Source organism: Cnephaeus nilssonii (genome assembly GCF_951640355.1).
Source record: "Cnephaeus nilssonii genome assembly, chromosome: 8".
Taxonomy (NCBI): domain Eukaryota; kingdom Metazoa; phylum Chordata; class Mammalia; order Chiroptera; family Vespertilionidae; genus Cnephaeus; species Cnephaeus nilssonii.
This window is the reverse complement of record NC_137079.1, coordinates 54318717-54336603: the sequence shown is the minus strand read 5'-3', so window position 1 is coordinate 54336603 and position 17887 is coordinate 54318717.

The window sequence follows — 17887 nt, the reverse complement described above, 5'->3', positions numbered from 1 at the left end:
CCTAAGACCATCGGCAAACACAGATATTTATATTATGATTCATAACAGTAGCAAAATTACAGTTAGGAACTAGCAATGAAAATAATTTTATGGTTGGGGGTCACCACAACATGAGGAACTGTATTAAAGAGTCATGGCATTAGAAAGGTTGAGAACCACTGCCCTAAAGACTCCATCAAGAAATTATTAGACTTAATAAATGAATTCATCAATGTAGCAGGACACAAAATTAACGCCAAGAAAACTATGGCATTTCTATACACCAATAGTGAACTTACAGAAAGAGAGACTACAAAAGCAATCCCATTTACCATCACACCAAAAAATTAAGATACCTAGGAATAAACTTAACTAAGGAGGTAAAAGACCTATATGCGGAAAACTACAGGACACTGAAAAAAGAGATAGAGGAAGACATAAACAGATGGAAGAACATACCGTGTTCATGGATTGGTAGAATCAACATCATCAAAATGTCCATACTACCCAAAGTAATCTATAAATTCAATGCACTTCCCATTAAAATACCAACAGGCATATTTCACAGGTCTAGAAAGAACTTTCCAAAAATTCATCTGGAATAAAAAAAGACCCCAAATAGCTGCAACAATCCTGAGAAAGAAGAACAAAGTAGGTGGGATCTCAATACCAGATTTCAATCTGTATTACAAAACCACTGTTCTCAAAACTGCCTGGTACTGGCACAAGAACAGACATATAGATCAATGGAATAGAATAAAGAACCCAGAAATCGACTCAAACCACTATGCTCAATTAATATTTGACAAAGGAGGCATGAACACACAATGGAGTCAAGACAGTCTCTTCAATAAATTGTGTTGGAAAAATTGGACAGATACATGCAAAAAAATGAAACTAGACCACCAACTTATACCATACACAAAAATAAACTCAAAATGGATCAAGGACTTAAACATACAACAGGAAACCATAAAAATACTAGAGGAATCCACAGGCAGCAAAATCTCAGACATATGCCATAGCAATTTCTTCACTGATACCACCCCTAGGGCAATGGAAACTAAAGAGAAAATAAACAAATGGGACTACATCAAAATAAAAAGCTTTTGCACAGCAAAGAAAACCATCAACAAAATAATAAGAAAGCCCACTGCATGGGAGAACATATTTGCCAATGATATCAACAATAAGGGTTTAATCTCCAACATTTACATGGAACTCATCCAACTTAACAAAAGGAAGATAAACAACCCAATCAAAAAATGGGTAACTGACCTAAATAGATACTTTTGGAAAGAAGACAGAAGGAAGGCCAAGAGACATATGAAAACTTGCTCAAAGTCACTAATCATCTTAGAGATGCAAATCAAAACAACAATGCGGTACCATCTCACACCTGTCAGAATGGCTATCATCAACAAATCAACAAATGACAAGTACTGGCAAGGATGTGGAGAAAAAGGAACCCTCGTGCACTGCTGGTGGGAATGCAGACTGGTGCAGCCACTGTGGAGAACAGCATGGAGTTTCCTCAAAAAACTAAAAATGGAACTCCCATTTGACCCAGTGATCCCACTTCTAGGAATATATCCCAAGAAACTAGAAACGCGAATCAGAAAGGATAAATGCACCCCTATGTTCATAGCAGCATAATTCACCATAGCTAAGATTTGGAAATAGCCTAATTGCCCATGAGCAGACAAGTGGATTAAAAAACTGTGGTACATCTATACAATGGAATACTATGCTGCAGTAAAAAGGAGTTCTTACCATTTGCAACAACATGGATGGAGCTAGAGAGCATTATGCTAAGTGAAATAAGCCAGGCAGAGAAAGATAAATATCACATGATCTCACTCATTTATGGAATATAATGAACAACATAAATTGATGAACAAAAACAGATCCAGAGACAGAGAAACAGATCCAGAGACAGAGAAACAGTGATCTGAGCGTCAAACCTCAGGGAAGGTAGGGGTAAGGGGGAGAGATCAACCAAAGGACTTATATGCATGCATATAAGCCTAATCAATGGACACAGTCAACAGGGGGGTAAGGGCATGCACTGGGGGGTGGGGGTAATGGGGGAATAAGGACACATATGTAATACCTTAATCAATAAAGAAATTTAAAAAAATAAAATGGAAAAAATATTTATTTGGATATTTATATCTTATAGATACTCATCTGAATATGGGAGACATGTGAGGGTGGAAAAAATAGGTATGATTCCTGATTTCTGGCTCTGCTGTGTGAGTCAGAGAAGCAGGAACCAACAGGAAACATTTCAAATAGTGAAAAAAAATTATGAGGCAAATAGAATGGAAGTGTATGAGCATGCTAATGGCACTGAGTGATTAAGGAAAGTCTCTAAATAAACAGCATTCCTGGGTGGCACTGGATTAATATAGAACCATTAGCAAAATCTGAAGAAGCCCAATATAAAGAGGGCACAAGTGAAAAAATGCTGAAGTGAAAGTATGCAAACTGCACTGGAAATGGCTGGAATATTTCAAGCCCCCCAAATGATAGGACCTTACACATTTCATGAAAAGTCCATTTTGGTTGTTATATGGGACAAAAGCAGTGGCAAGGTCATACGTGAGACATGTGTCTTGGGTGAAGATGGTATCATGGAGAAGAGTGAAGTGAAACAAAAAGACTATATTTTGATGATGAAGATAAGATTGGTTGATAGAATAAATAAATGGAAATTAGAGAAAAGAATATAAATACATAATACCCAGACAAATAAATCCATTGAGATCTTGCAAAATTCCCATTTGGTTTACTGAATACTTACTGAATTCTTAGTATTTTTTAAAGTGAGGAAAACTTCAGGTTTTAAGGTTTAAAGATCCAATTTCTAACTAATCATTGAAGTCAGACTGAAAGAGACATTTTTAATCATCTTAAGCCAGTTCTGGGAATCAAAGCATACTTAGCTCTAATCCAATTGCTGGCATTGACCCTCTTTTTGCCTTTGGAAAATTACTTAATCCTTCTGTGTATATTTGCTGTTTGCAGAATGAAGATAATAAGGTATTATTTTATTAAGTGGAAATGCTATAATATTAAAAAGACTAAGCTGACATATTAAATGTATGGAATTTATTGTGAAACATCTTATTGTATAATATGTTTAAGAAGTATTTCTAAAAAGTAAATAAAGCGAATTCTGTTTCACAATGAGTAATTAACTAAAAACAGAAATGTAAATGTTCATAACAAAATAAGATTATCTGAAAATAACTGTATTCCTTAAAAAATTTAGCACTTTTGATAGAATTACCTTGTAATACATGTAGCAGCAGTCATCCTTTAAGTCAATTTGAATTAATGTGTGCTCATGTATGAACGAGAAACTTGTCTTTTTCTATGGATGTAAATAAACTATAACAAGAGTAAGTCAATATCAGAAAACACTTTTTCTACTGTAAATAGAAATAACCTTTTTTTTTTTTTTCAGAGAGTTTCCACTTATGAATATAATTCTCTCCTTGAAAACAAGCGACACCCTGCTGGTATGGCTCAGTGGTTGAGAGTTGACCCATAAACCAGGAAGTCACTGATTCCCTGTCAGGACACATGCCTGGGCTGTGGACTCAATCCCCAATAGGGGGTGTGCAGGAGGCAGGGGATCTATGATGTTTCTCTCTCACCAATGATTTACCCTTCCTCTCTCACTACCAAATATATATAGTAAAAAATCAATGAAAAAAGTAAATAAAAAGGTAAAGTATATACACACAAACACACATATATACACACTAGAGGCCAGATGTACGAAATTCGTGCAAGGGGCTCGGCCCCCGCTGCTGCAGCAGCCAGGGGCCTCTGCCTTGGCCCCCGCCCCCCACGGCAGCCACCTCAGCCCTCACAGCCCCGGCTTTGTCTGGAAGGTTGTCTGGAAGGATATTCAGTCTAATTAGCATATTACACTTTATATATATATATATATATATATATATATATATATATATATATATACTCAAACTCATTAATGACTGTGCCTAGTAGTCACATTTTATCACAGGAGAAAAATTTGTGAGGAGGGGTGTTTATTGAATCAATATTTCCAGGGTATGACATAGAGTTAGTAAAAAATTAAAAGTACTAAAAGAATCTATAATTAATTTCAAATATCAACAAAGGTATAAATTAAGTAGATCATGAGGCAATTACAAGTGGTCAGTAATTTTTTGTTCACTTCCATTTTGTAGCTTCGACGTCACGGTACTTACATTTTCCATGTATATTTTATTGTGAATAAAGTCAATTCAATAACACTGTTCATATGACATGGAAATGTAAAGGAGAATATGTTATCTACTTAATAAAAGCAGTTAATATATAGTGTCTATTCATAACTGCCTAGGCATTAAGGTAAGTGCTTTAAATCTATAATTTCATTTAAATTTTACAAGATTCATGTGGTAATACTAGAAGGGTAAGTCCTATAATTACCCACTTAGTAGTTCAAAATTCTGAGACTCTAATTTCAATGACTAATGTTACACAGTAAGTGAATGGGTTAGTAATTAATCAAATCTAGAGCTTTCCAATTTCAAAATATACTATATATCTCCTTTGTACCACTAGGATGATGACATATAATTATAACACACTTCTACTTCAGTTAATTTTAATGCTTTTCTTAAAATGTAAATATTGAGTAAATCAACTTTTATTGAGAATTTATTTAATTTAACTTTCATGATGATGTACTTACTATATGCTTATAGAAAAGGACACAAATAAAGATGAGTGTAAGGAATAGAATTTCAGTCAAACTTTATATTTTTACAAATTGAGATTTTTATGAAACAGAATACACCATATTGATGACCAGAACAGTGAGCCGAGGTGTTTTTCCCGGGGTTGTGTCTCATGATGCCAAAGAATGAGCTCCGAGGACCAGAAGATTTAAGCAAAAGTGTGGAAATTTTATTACAAGCAGATTCAGACTCCCTGATTCGGGGGCGGGGGGGCGGGGGCGTGCAATAATAGGCTGCCCATTAAAGCCTTCTAGTCCAGGGGTATATTTTTGCCACAAGCCTGCTCTGTGTCTACCTGTGTCGTAACCTGATTGATTCCCTAAATTGTTCTTGCCCAGCGATGGACCTGAACTTTCCCTGTTTCTGTGTGTTCTTCCTCTGTTCCTATGCTGAACTTTCCCTGTTTCTGTGTGTTCTTCCTCTGTTCCTATGCTGAACTTTCCCTGTTTCTATGCGTTCCTACACCTTGTTGCTGCAGGCCCTCCCTTGTTTTCCCATGCCTCCCGCTTTGAGTCCAGAAACATTTTATTATTTCTGCTTGGTTGGCTCCTGTGGTTAGGCTGCTCAAACTGCCGTGTCTGCCCTGCCTGTGTTCCACCTGCCTTTGTTTTCCACTGGACCCAGGCCTTATCTGCCTGCATTTCAAGTTAACTTCTCTCAATATTGTATAGAAAGAGTAATGGTAAAAAAAAATAAAAAAATCTGATATTTTATTATTATCACTTTACTCTAGGTCAGTGATGGCGAACCTATGACATGCGTGTCAGCACTGACACGCGTAGCCATTTCTGATGACACGCGGCCGCTGAGGCGGCCGCATGCGGAGGATGAAACATTTGCTGCTCCTGAGGATGAAACATTTGCGAAATAATGTTTTTTCCTCAAAGTGACACACTACCCGAGTTATGCTCAGTTTTTTGGCGATGTTTGACACATCAAGCTCAAAAGGTTGCCCATCACTGCTCTAGGTTATGCTTTCTAAAAAATTTGGTTTGAAAAAGTTATGGCAAAATTTTGTTTCAGTTAGTTTGATTATAAGCAAAGATACCAACTCAAGCTAATTTTAGAAGCCACAGAGTCAGAGAAAACTAGAGATTCAATGTAAAGCTCAATATTCAAGTCTCAGACAGTGTTGGGGAGCACAGGAGACTTGGTTGGAACGTTTGTAAGGAGGACGTTCTGAGAAAAGGGAAGTGTGCTAAAGGTGGCCCACCCTTAGGGGAGTGCAGAAGGTGGTGCCCCTAATTGTTCCTTGACCTTTCCAAACAAGTCTGTGCGCATGCAGACCCCCGGGTGTTTACTGGAATCCTTATGCTTAATCTTTAGGTGTCCTTGCTTGAAGGACACTGTAAACACATGTGCCCTCCCAAGATTACTTATCCTACTGATTATATCTAAAAGGTAAACTTCATCTCAAACAATAAAAGCCTAACAAGGCAGGCAATCGAGGTTGTCCAGTTCCTTAGGTCAGGTAGTCCCTTAGCCCTCTCTCTCATAGCAAACGTTGTGTCAGAGTAATCATTCATTCGTTGCTCAGGGTCTGCTGGTCAGCCCCAGCAAGAGAGAATGAGAACAAGAATATGAACTGTGACCTCCTGGTTCATAGATCAATGCTCAACTACTGAGCCATACCGACCAGGCTACACTGTAATTCTTTTAAATACAAGTCATAATTCCAGTCCAGATTGCAGGTGATGGGAAATAGACTTCACTTGTAGATGGAAAGACCTGCAAATAATTTATGGCCATCTTTAATTCACTGTAATGTAAGCCATTATAAGTATTGACAACTTGATGTTCTATTTCTTTGTATAAAACTTAAGTAAAGTTTGAACAGTGTTTGCTTTTTTCTTGACATGTAACTTATCAGTCAGTGTAAGCAACTTTTCTATGCATTAGCATAATGTCATACTTTCTAAATTTGGATCAGCATACAAGATTTTATCCTTCCTACTTTCAATATTGTAAAATATCTCTATCATTAATTTTCTTTTTGGCTTCTGAGACATCTTTGTCACAATTACTTTGCTCACTTTTATCAATAAGTTTGCCTTAATTAAGCTTTTCTGGCTGCATACCAGGAGGCTCTCAATAGACATCATGTCCATATTTCCACCTAGGCCATTTCTTCAAAATCTCCATTTGTAATAGATTCTAATTTTACTTCCAGCATTTTCACATTTTGTTTCTTTGCCACACTATTCTCCACTTTATTTATCCAGTTATAAATTACCAGTTAATATTCTGTGGTAACTAAAACTTTAACTGTGTTGTTGGGGGACTGGTATTATATAACTAAATCATGATAAATCACTTTTGTCATATTGGCACCATGCAAAGCAAGGATTGCTTGTTGTTCTCTTGGTCTCTTGTTTGACTTCTAACATCCCCTTGACATGTGTGTGGATTTCCATCACATTATAATGTTGAGAACTGAGGAACATTTTCAGGCTTTCTCATATATATTCTCATAAATGAATATAATATAAGAACTCCTTTCAGTTGATTGAAGCTCTTTGAATCTAGCAAACTGAGAAGAAAAGGGATGTAGAAGTTTGAAGAATATAAATATCTCTGAGGAACCAAAGGGAAAATATTTTTTATGTCAAAAATTGATTTTATCTACAGAGATGCATGCCTTTTTCCATAAAAGAATTTATTTTTTTAAAATTTATGATGTGGAATATTTAAAGTTTGGAATTGAAAAGTATAAAATTGACGTTTGAAGTTTAACTTAGAAGATATATATATATATATATATATATATATATATATATATATATATTTATCTTTGTCCAGATTCTAAGCTCTTTGAGGTAGGTGAAGTTTTTTCACTGTGTATCCTTATTGATTAAAAGAGTTCTGGGAAGCCCAGCCAGCATGGCTCAATAGTTGAGTGTCGACCTATGAACCAGGAGGTCAGGGTTTGATTCCCGGTCAGGGCACATGCCTGGGTTTCAGGCTCCATCCCCAATGTGGGGTATACAGGAGGCAGTCAACCAATGATTCTCTCTCATCATTGATGTTTCTATCTCTTTGAAATCAATAAAAAATGTATATATTTTTTAAAAAGTGCTCTGAGGATATAATAGAGGTCAAATCAACTTTCAAATGCATAAATAATCTATAAATAAAATTCTCTTACGGATCTTCAAAAAATGACAACTAAGTATTACTTTTCTGTCTTTTTTTTTTTTTTCACTCGGGTGGCTTGTTGTTTGGGATTGGTTGACTGGATATTCTGTGTTTCTGGTCAAGTGGAGAATTTACAAGGACAGGAAAGTTATCAAACTTTCAGATTACTGGCAAAGATAAAAGTCACAAGATATCTATGTTCTACATTTAGAGCTGTTTTTATTTGAAATGTTCTTTTTTTTTTTTTTTCCTCTCTGGGTACACAGACTCATTTGGCTTAGGGGAGAAGATCAAAATAAAAGTTCCTATCAGGTTCTGACTGTCAGTTTCCAATGTGGCCAAACTTATGACCATAGAGCTATGAAAAAGGAGGAGGAAGAGGAGGGGGAGGAGGAGGGAGGAGGAGGGGGAGAGAAGGGGAAGGAGAAGGGGAAGGAGGATCGGAGGAGAAGGGGGAGGAGAAGAAGGAGGAGAAGAAAAAGGAAAAGGAAAAGGAAAAGGAAAAGAAAAAGAAAAAGAAAAAGAGAAAGAGAAAGAGAAAGAGAAAGAGAAAGAGAAAAAGAAAAAGAAAAAGAAAAAGAAAAAGAAAAAGAAAAAGAAAAAGAAAAAGAAAAAGAAAAAGAAAAAGAAAAAGAAAAAGAAAAAGAAAAAGAAAAAGAAAAAGAAAGAAAATCCTTCCAAATATCTTATCAGTTTTCAGCTGGTACATATAGTAAACTAGAGGCCCAGTGCATGAAATTTGTGCACTGGAAGGGGGGTTTCTCAGCCCAGCCTGCTCCCTCTCGCAGTCTCGGACCCCTCAGGGGATATCTGACTGCCAGTTTTATTCTGACTACTTTTAAGATGTTCTATGCCTTTTTTTGTTTTTTTTGTAGTTTCCCTCTAATGCACCCAGGTATTAATATTCTTTCTCCTCGCAGTCTTCGCTGTCCAGGACCCCTCAGGGGATGTAGAAGTGCGCCAAGCAGCAACGTGGCCAGGGCGGAGCCCAAACTGGGGCCGGGTGCCACGCCGCTTGCACTCATCCCCGCCCACTGCACCTGCTGCCACCGCTTGGTAGTGCTGCTGTGGAGTCAGAAGAGGCTCCTGCTGCCGCAGCTGTGCTCACCAGACATGAGCCCAGCTTCTGGCTGAGCAGCGCTCCCCCTGTGGGAACACACTGACTACCAGGGGCCAGCTCCTGCATTGCGCATCTGCCCCCTGGTGGTCAGTGCACATAATAGCAACTGGTCATTCTGGTCATTCCACCATAATGGTCACTTAGGCTTTTATATATATAGATATTACTGACAGTACTGAATGACACCATGGACCATGAAAGAAAGAGTTTTCCCTAAGAAGTTGTAATAGATATTATCCTCCCAAGATCCAGAGCCACTTCCTAAGATACTCAAAACAAAGCAAGACTTAGACAATTACCCTGAGAGCTGTCAACACACTCAGTAGGACCCTAACCACACATGGAGTGCAATACATATTTTTGTCAGGCCATATTTGGGGCCTCCTAACCTGATGGTTGAGCTGCCTGCAAATGCAAGAATTGTCAACCTTCAGACCCTGGGCAGGCAGAAAGCCACACCAAATTCTCAAGAAACAAAACCGGACAAACAAGCGGTGACAGCTATGCCTGGAAGAGTAAGGATCGATAATCAGTGGGCACCTCAAAACAAAATTTACAAGAGTAAATATAAATCTTCTCTTTTGTATATTGAATGAAACAACTATAAAAAGGCTGTGCATTCTGGGAAGTCATTGCATGGCTTCAGCTGAAGTTCTAGCTCAGGTGGGTTATCCTACAGAAAGCAGATCGATATCCTGAAATGGTGATCCTTAAACAAATGAACCAAAACAAATTCTTGGACCAGAGTAAATGCTCAGCCTAGTAAAACAGCAAAAATCACTGGGCAGAAATGGCTCATAAGGATAATGAGTACTTTTGGCTAAGCTTTATGTTTACGTATCTGCAAAAAAATAAAAATAAAAATCTAGAAATATGTAAAACAGCATCTTTGGTATCAGAACCAGAACCATGATAAAAATATACTTTGAAACTCATTATTAGCAGATTCCATACTTACAAATATATACACTTAAAATTTCTTTGTAACCATAAAATCAGTTTTTATTGCACTTTCACAGTCATTCACAGGTATGCCCAGTATTGAAAAATTTGAGTCACCTGATGCAGTGTTCCCGGCTGAGGTGGGACAAGGTAATACTCTGTCTTGTTTCAATTCTCATAATATGCACGTGTCCTTTCCATGATCCATTTAATGCCATGGTTTTCATATTCATGTGTTGGGGAGCACACGACACTTGGTTGGAAAGTTTGTAAGGAGGATATTCCAAGAAAAGGGAAGTGTGTAGAAGGCTGCCTGCCCTGTTTATCGGAATTCCGACTCAGGGGAGACTTAGGGGAGTGTCGAAGGCGGTGCCCCCAATTATTCCTTGACCTTTCCAAACAAGTCTGTGCCTGTGCAGACCCTGGGGTGTTTACTGGAATCCTTATGCTTAATCCCTGGATGCCCTTGCCTAGGGGACAATGTAAACACATGTGTCCTCCCAAGATTACTCACCCTACTGATTGCATCTAAATATAAAAATTCCAATAAAGGCCTTATAGCGGGGCCATCCCTTAGCTTTTCTTTTACAGCAAACATTGTGTTGGAGTAATCTGTTCATCCATTGCTCAGGGTCTGCTGGTCAGCCCAGGCAAGGTGGTGCCCCATGTGAGTACCAAGGAATTCAATGAGTCACAGCGGAACCCTCAAAAATGAAGAGGAAGGAAATGAAAGTAACTGCGTAGTAAGTCATTTGGAGCCCACTTGGGATTTCCAAGTTCAAGGGCATTCATGTGGGGTTTTGTTTTTTGGTGATTTCACTATTTAAAAGGCTCCCAAGCTTAATGCAAAAATGTTGTCCTGTACTTTTAAGAGAAAAATATGTCTAAGATAAGCTTCTTTTAGGCATGAATTATAAAGCTGTTGGAAAGTGAGTTCAATGTTAAGAAATAAAATCATGTACTAAATAAGGTGTTTTTAAACAGAAACACACATACAACAAGGTTATGTATTGATTAGTTGGTGGAAATGCTATGAACAGGGGCTCACAGAAATCTAACCCTGTATTTCTCCTAGGAGTAATGATTTAATATTCACTAACTCAGTGTCATAGCAACTTTATAGAAGTTAATTACTGCCAAAAATAAGAAATGACTGTAACTACCTTACCCACAACAGCCTATGTCATTCCTACTAGGAAACCTTCCCATATTTTTTTTTTTCCTATGAACACATTTTAATTATTTGATCTGTAAGTTTATGACAATTCACTATCAGTTTTTGTTGTTGTTGTTACAGCCAATATAATTAGGCTACTAATTATCACTTTTGGGCTGCTTTCTGAAATTTATATAAAATAATGATAATTATATTCCTCACCTGATATTTATATTAAACCTCTCAGTCAGATTAAGGTTTAATTAGAAAAAAAAACTAAAAATTGAGCATGTAATAGCATCCTGACAGCATAGCTAACTACTGATTTTATCAATTTTTTAAATCTTCCTTCTACCTGAAGAAAATTGATACTAGAAACAGAATTCAATAACATTCTGTCTTTTATTTTTAAATATATTATTTTATTTTATTATTAAATATAACTATCCTAAAGACCTTCTGAAGTTACAATTTTCTCATAGATACAGAAAGTAAGACTTAGAATTTATGCCTATAACAAGGTCATAAAACAGCACAAAACAACAACAACAACGCTGCTTCCAGACTTTTTCATGATTTATTTTTTCTTTCCAAATAAAATAAGCTTTATTTTCTTCTCACTTTATAATGTGTTTGGAAAACAAACTAATTATAATAATGGCTGCAACATATAGCACTTATCTTGTTGCAGGCACTAATTTAAGCTGAAAATATTAACTAGTTTTATACTCTTAACAACCCTATCATTAAGTACTAGCACATTTCCTAAGGCAGTCACATACCTCTCCCAAAGCCATAGGCCTCATAGATGGCAGATCCCAGAAGTGAATAGATCTCGTGAGTCCACATTCTTACTTACCAGGCTCACTGCAAGTAATGTCAGTCTGTTTATTCTTTAGGGACCCATTACATTTAACATTTACACTTTACTGTCAATCCTAATTTATTGTGCCTCTGTCAACTTCTGAAGTGAAAAGATTATATATCCCCCTATTGTCTTTTAAACAATAGTCTGGAAGATTTTGTTTTGTTTGCTTTTTAGTTTTTATAAAGATACCCTTACTGACAGTCCTAGGCCACTGGGTGAGCTGAGCTGAGCTGAGCTGAGCTGAGCTGAGCTGAGCTGAGAGATGCTGGAGAGCTCCAATGCCTTCTAGCCTCCTCTTGCCTTGACCACGGCCCCTGCTAGTCAAGAAACAACTGAGGGGAACTAGCCTCCTTACAAGGAGAGCAAGGAGAGAAGGGATGGGGTCAGACCACTCCAGAGAGGTTGTGGCAGGTTTAAAATTTAATAAGCAAGTGAACTTATTTACCCGGCTTGCCTTGGGCCGCTACAAGTCGAGTAGGTTTCCCCATGGGCCGCCAGAGTCATCGATGTTTATATAGAGACCTGAACGGGGGCCAGTCCCCTACACAGTCCGGATGGTCTCCACAACGCGTTGCTCTCTCAGGGCTGCGTCCATGAAAAGGGCTCTAGCTGCGGGCAGAACTTAATTCCAGGGACAGGGAGGGAGGGAGGAACCTGGGATCGCCAGGGTCCAGCTCTAGCATCCATCTCAGGTTAACCAGAGGCCAAGTCCTCTCCATGACCTCCTTCAGAGGACTCCCGTGGAGCTGGGACTGGAAACGGGGCCTCCCCTTAGCCTGTGTGAACGCAGGGCCAGGGCCCCCACCGAGGGAGCAGCACCCAGGGCTTTTCTTCTCACCCGGGGCCAACAGAGTGTGCGATGCCCAGCTCAGCACCCAAGGCGGCGGGTGAAGGCGGCGCCCGCTGTGAAGGCAGACACGTGAGAGCCAGCCTCCGGCCTCTGCCCGCTGCCCGCGCCTCCACTGTCCTTCCCGCCTGAGGACCCGGGCCTTGGTCAGGCTCCCGCTTCCAGCGTCCTGGAGCGCTCCAGGATCTCCAGGTAGGTGGCCTCTACTTTCTCTCATTAATTTCTTTCCAACAAAGACAGAAACCTGGACAAGTTAGGCATTATGTGTTGTAAAAACTGCAAAGGGTTCACGATAAAATATGCCGAGGTTGGAATTTCAGCTGAAAGATTCGGTGCTACCATACTTAAAATTTATACTCCAATGTCTTGGTTGCTTTTTCAATAAAAGAAGGACGATATGTATTTACTTAAAACATTGGTAGTGGCAAAACACACACACACACACACACACACACACACACACACACACACACACACAAACACGTATAAAATTATGGCCCATAAAAATTCTATAATAAAAATGAGCATTTCTTACGCTTCTGAAATCTTAGTTTTCCCGGGGTAGGTTAATTAATTTCAGAGATTGAGGCACTGAGGATTATGCTTTTTTTTTTTTTTTTTTTTACTTTAATTTATTTTTTATTTCTTTGTGTCCCCAGTGGAATATAACCAAAATGAGCCAGAGAACATGTCTGTTTCTTATATTACCAGTGCCTAACAGAATGACTGCAAATACACAGGGGGTGCCCATTTAAAAAAAAAAAAAGCCTTAATTTCCTCTCTCTTTTAAAAAATGCATTGGGGTGACATTGGTTAATAAAATTATATAGGTTTGAGGTGTACAATTCTATAATACATCATCTGTATATTGCTTTGTGTGTCCACCACCCCAAGTCAAGTGTCCTTCCACCACCATGCATTTGATCCTCTTTACCTTCTCCCACCATACTTGTCTGTGTCTATGAGTTTTTTGTTTGTTTTTGCTTAATTCTTTCCCCATTTTCACCTAGCCCCCCCCCCCTCAACTCCCCTCCCCTCTCACATCTGTCAGTCTGTTGAGGATAGTGCTTTTTAAAAGCTTCTGTAATTTTGTGTGTCACTTAACACTTGAAATTGTTTGCCATTTCCTCTTTCTATCCTCTTCTTAATCCTAACTACAGTAATTAAACTGCATTATGCTATGTTAAAATGAATTTACATTTGTTTGTAGTGCCTTACAAGTATAAAATGATATTCTGTGTTTACTAATTTATTCTGAATAGCACCTCAAGAATACATTTCACCATTTCATGTTTTGTGGTTTTAAAAGTAATGAAAAGCAAGAAGAAAAAAAAAACATCTTCAATTCAGTGCATATCAGAATAATTGAAACACACAAGCCCATTTAATCAATTTGTACCTGAAAGAGTATAATGCATAGAAATAAAAATCAAACATGACTATTTACCTAGTAATATAAGAAGAGGCATATTGTTTTTATTAAATGTAAATGTGCAAGTAAATCAGAAATACTGTTGTGTAATGCTTCTGAGAGTCCAAGCTGAAATCAATAGAAACATTACAAGAGTGTAAGTTAATTAAGATTATAAATTACCTTGATGCAAAATTGAGATTATTTTTTTACCATAAATACTCCCTCAAGTGTTTCTTTTCACTCTTATCTTGAAAGATAATTTGCATTTTACAATAAGCAAACAGAGGGGGAAATTATCCATTACTGGAGGGGAATAAACATAAAACTCGTGTGTGTGTGTGTGTGTGTGTGTGTGTGTGTGTGTGTGTGTGTGTGTAAAAGAGAGATACAAAGAAAAGGGTGGAGAAAGAAGCAGGCAGAAATAGAGAAAGTTCAGGATATACATATGAAGGCATTTTACCTTTCAGGCTACAATAGGAATGTCTATATTATCTTATTGTGTGAATGCCTGAAAATCTTGTCAGAAAAACAAAACAAAATACATTATCATAAATGTTAGGTGAGATCAAATGGAATTCTTCTTTAGAATGTATAAAAATATAACTATGCATGGAATAAATTGCATGTGTATCATATGTGGAATCAAACTTGCTTTCACCACCTAAATCAATAAACACAATATCATTCATATCTCAGAGCTCCCTTCATGTTTAACTAACTGGTCACCTTGGGTGGGTGGGAAGAGATCAACCAAAGAATTTGTATGTGTATAACCCATGGAAATAGACAATAGGGTGGTGAAGGCCTAGGGCAGAGGGCAGAGGCCGGGAAAAATAGGAGACATATGTAATACTTTCAACAATAAAGATTAAAAAAATAAAATAATGTTTTAGAAGTGCTAGCTTTACTTTTTAATAATTAGTTTTACCTGGCTTTGAAATGTATACAGATGGACCATACATTCTATGATTCTGTATATTGCTTTTTAAATTCAATTATTTTGAGATCCAATTGATACTGGAACTGGGGAGCAGGTTGTTTCATGGTATCAAAGAACAAAGCGGTGGACCAAAGGTGTTCCAACAAGACAGGAGTTTATTTCAAACAAACACAGGATCCCCACTCTGAGGGACATTCAAATGGTTGTCCCCAAAGCATTCTGCTCCTCCCCTCATATCTGCTAAAGGCCCCCTCTTTGTCTATCTGTGCCGCTCTCTGATTGGTTCCTGGCCTTTTTGCAACGTTTTGTTTTGCACTTGCAAGAAAAACATCCTTGTTTCAAAACACCCTGTTTTTCTGCTCTTCATACTGTTTTTCTGCCATCCTGTTTCCTGCAAAACACATTTTTTGTTTGTTTCAGCTAGCTCCATGATTCCTCCTTCTTCCACCCCTTACCCTATCCATCTAATTCTGCTTTAACTCCTTTCACAATGACTACTGTGCTGAAAGCTAAATTTCTTTTATTTTTGTTAATATATTTTATTGATTTTTTACAGAGAGGAAGAGAGGGATAGAGAGTTAGAAACATCGATGAGAGAGAAACATCGATCAGCTGCCTCTTGCACACCCCCTACTGGGGATGTGCCCGCAACCAGGGTACATGCCCTTGACCGGAATCGAACGTGGGACCCTTGAGTCCGCAGGCCGACGCTCTATCCACTGAGCCAAACCGGTTTCGGCTAAATTTCTTTCATTTATATTATTTTGTAGTAGTCTTTTGAATTAATAAACTACAGTAATTTCTCTGTGTTCTATATAGTGAGCATTCAGATTAGTTCCAGTTTGGGCCAATTTCATAAATTTGGTATAACAACTCTGTTAGGTATAAACCCAGGGGTAGGAGTGCTTGTCACAACACATGAGTATGTTGAGTTTTAGCATATATGAAAACAACAATTTTTGATCACTTTTAAACATCATTTTACTCTCAAACAATCAGTGTAGGAGATTTCTAATTGCTTAATTTCTTTGGCAGCATGTGATGTTCTCAGGATTTTATGATTTAGCCATGCTGAGGTGTGTCTGTGGGTATTTTAACTTTGTTTTATTTGACATTTGCATGATGGGTTGAGCTTATTGTTTATTTTTATATCTTCTTTTTGAATTGCCTGCTTGAAAGGTTCGGAGTGGGCCAGGGTCATGCACCTATGACATGAGACCATAATGCATCAAAAGAACTTTTACTTCAAGCACTTGGGTATAGGTGGGCTGAGTCTGAAGAAAGGAGTCAGTGGTGACTGAAGGGAGAGGCACGTTTTTATTAGCTGTTGCTGGCCGCAAGCAGTTTAGTTGACACACTTGGTGGGTCCCGTCCTTGGTTCCTCCTGGCACCAGATGTCCAGTGGTTATGTAGACTATGCCTTAACAGGAAATACAAGATAAATGAAGAAATGCATTAGGGAAGTATTCTCTTGCTTCTCCCTGACTTGCCATTATTCTAGCAGGGACTATATTCTATAGTTCCCATTGGTGTCAGATGGTCACTTTTCCTCGGAGCCAAAGTCTGGTAGCACCATTTCTTCATTTCCCTTTAGGTGTGTGGTGTAATGGTTTCTTTGTAGAGCCACTGCCTGAGTGGTTTGATGAAATTCCTTTAAACCTGTACACAGCTCCTTAAATTCTGGAGTAAATTCTTTAAATCATCCTTTTTGACAACTCTAATTGACACACATTCTCAAGCAGTTATTAGAACAGCCATATTTATGTTTAAAAAACTTTAAAACCAGGTAAATTTAACTATAATATTTTTCTTAAATGTAAGATATAAGTGATTTTAAATGTAATGACTAAGTGTGAGTCACACGCCTTATAGTCCTATATGTCTATTCTTTTGTTCTTTTAGGCCATTTTAATTAAGAAAGACACACAAAATTTTTTAACCTTTGAAAATATAAGTGTAGCCTGGCATCATCCTGTGCACTGGAAGGTTGCTGGTTTGATTCCCGGTCAGGGCACATGCCCAGCTTGCAGGCTCAATCCCCTGGTAGAGGAAGTGCAGAAGGCAGCCAATTGATGTTTCCCTATCACATCGATGTTTCTTGCTCTTTCTCTCCCTTCCTCTCTCTAAAAACCAATAAAAAAAGAAAAAAATGTATGTGTAATTCTTTAGAAGAGTAGAAAAGGAACCAGAAATACCAAATCTATGAGGACAATATGAAGTCTTGTTTTTGCATAGGTTAAATAGCTTCTAAGGTTTAAAACCTATTAAATTATAGTTAGAGTATAATTTAATTCTAAATAGATGAAGATTTTTCATAGTATTCTTTACTCTGCTCACTAAAAATGACTGAAATTCAATTGCTTTTTAAAATGTATGAGAAATTCAGATAAAACCCAAACATTTTGACCTTCAATAAACGGAATGGAAGAAAACTAATTTTATAAAGAATCAAATGAAAATTGCTTTAGTAAAATAAATGGCACCGGAAGGAACATAGGACAATTGCAGTTGATAAAAGCAGGCTATTTCAATTTTTGCTCCATGAAGTAACATTATTAATGCTTCAAGCAGAGAAATATTTTTCAGTACAAAATTAGTGAAATAATAGGAGTGTATTTGTACATATAATGGAAAAAAATATCTTAGAAAGAGTAACATCAAAATAATTTAAACAAAGTTTTTAGTGCCAATGAAGGTAATGAACA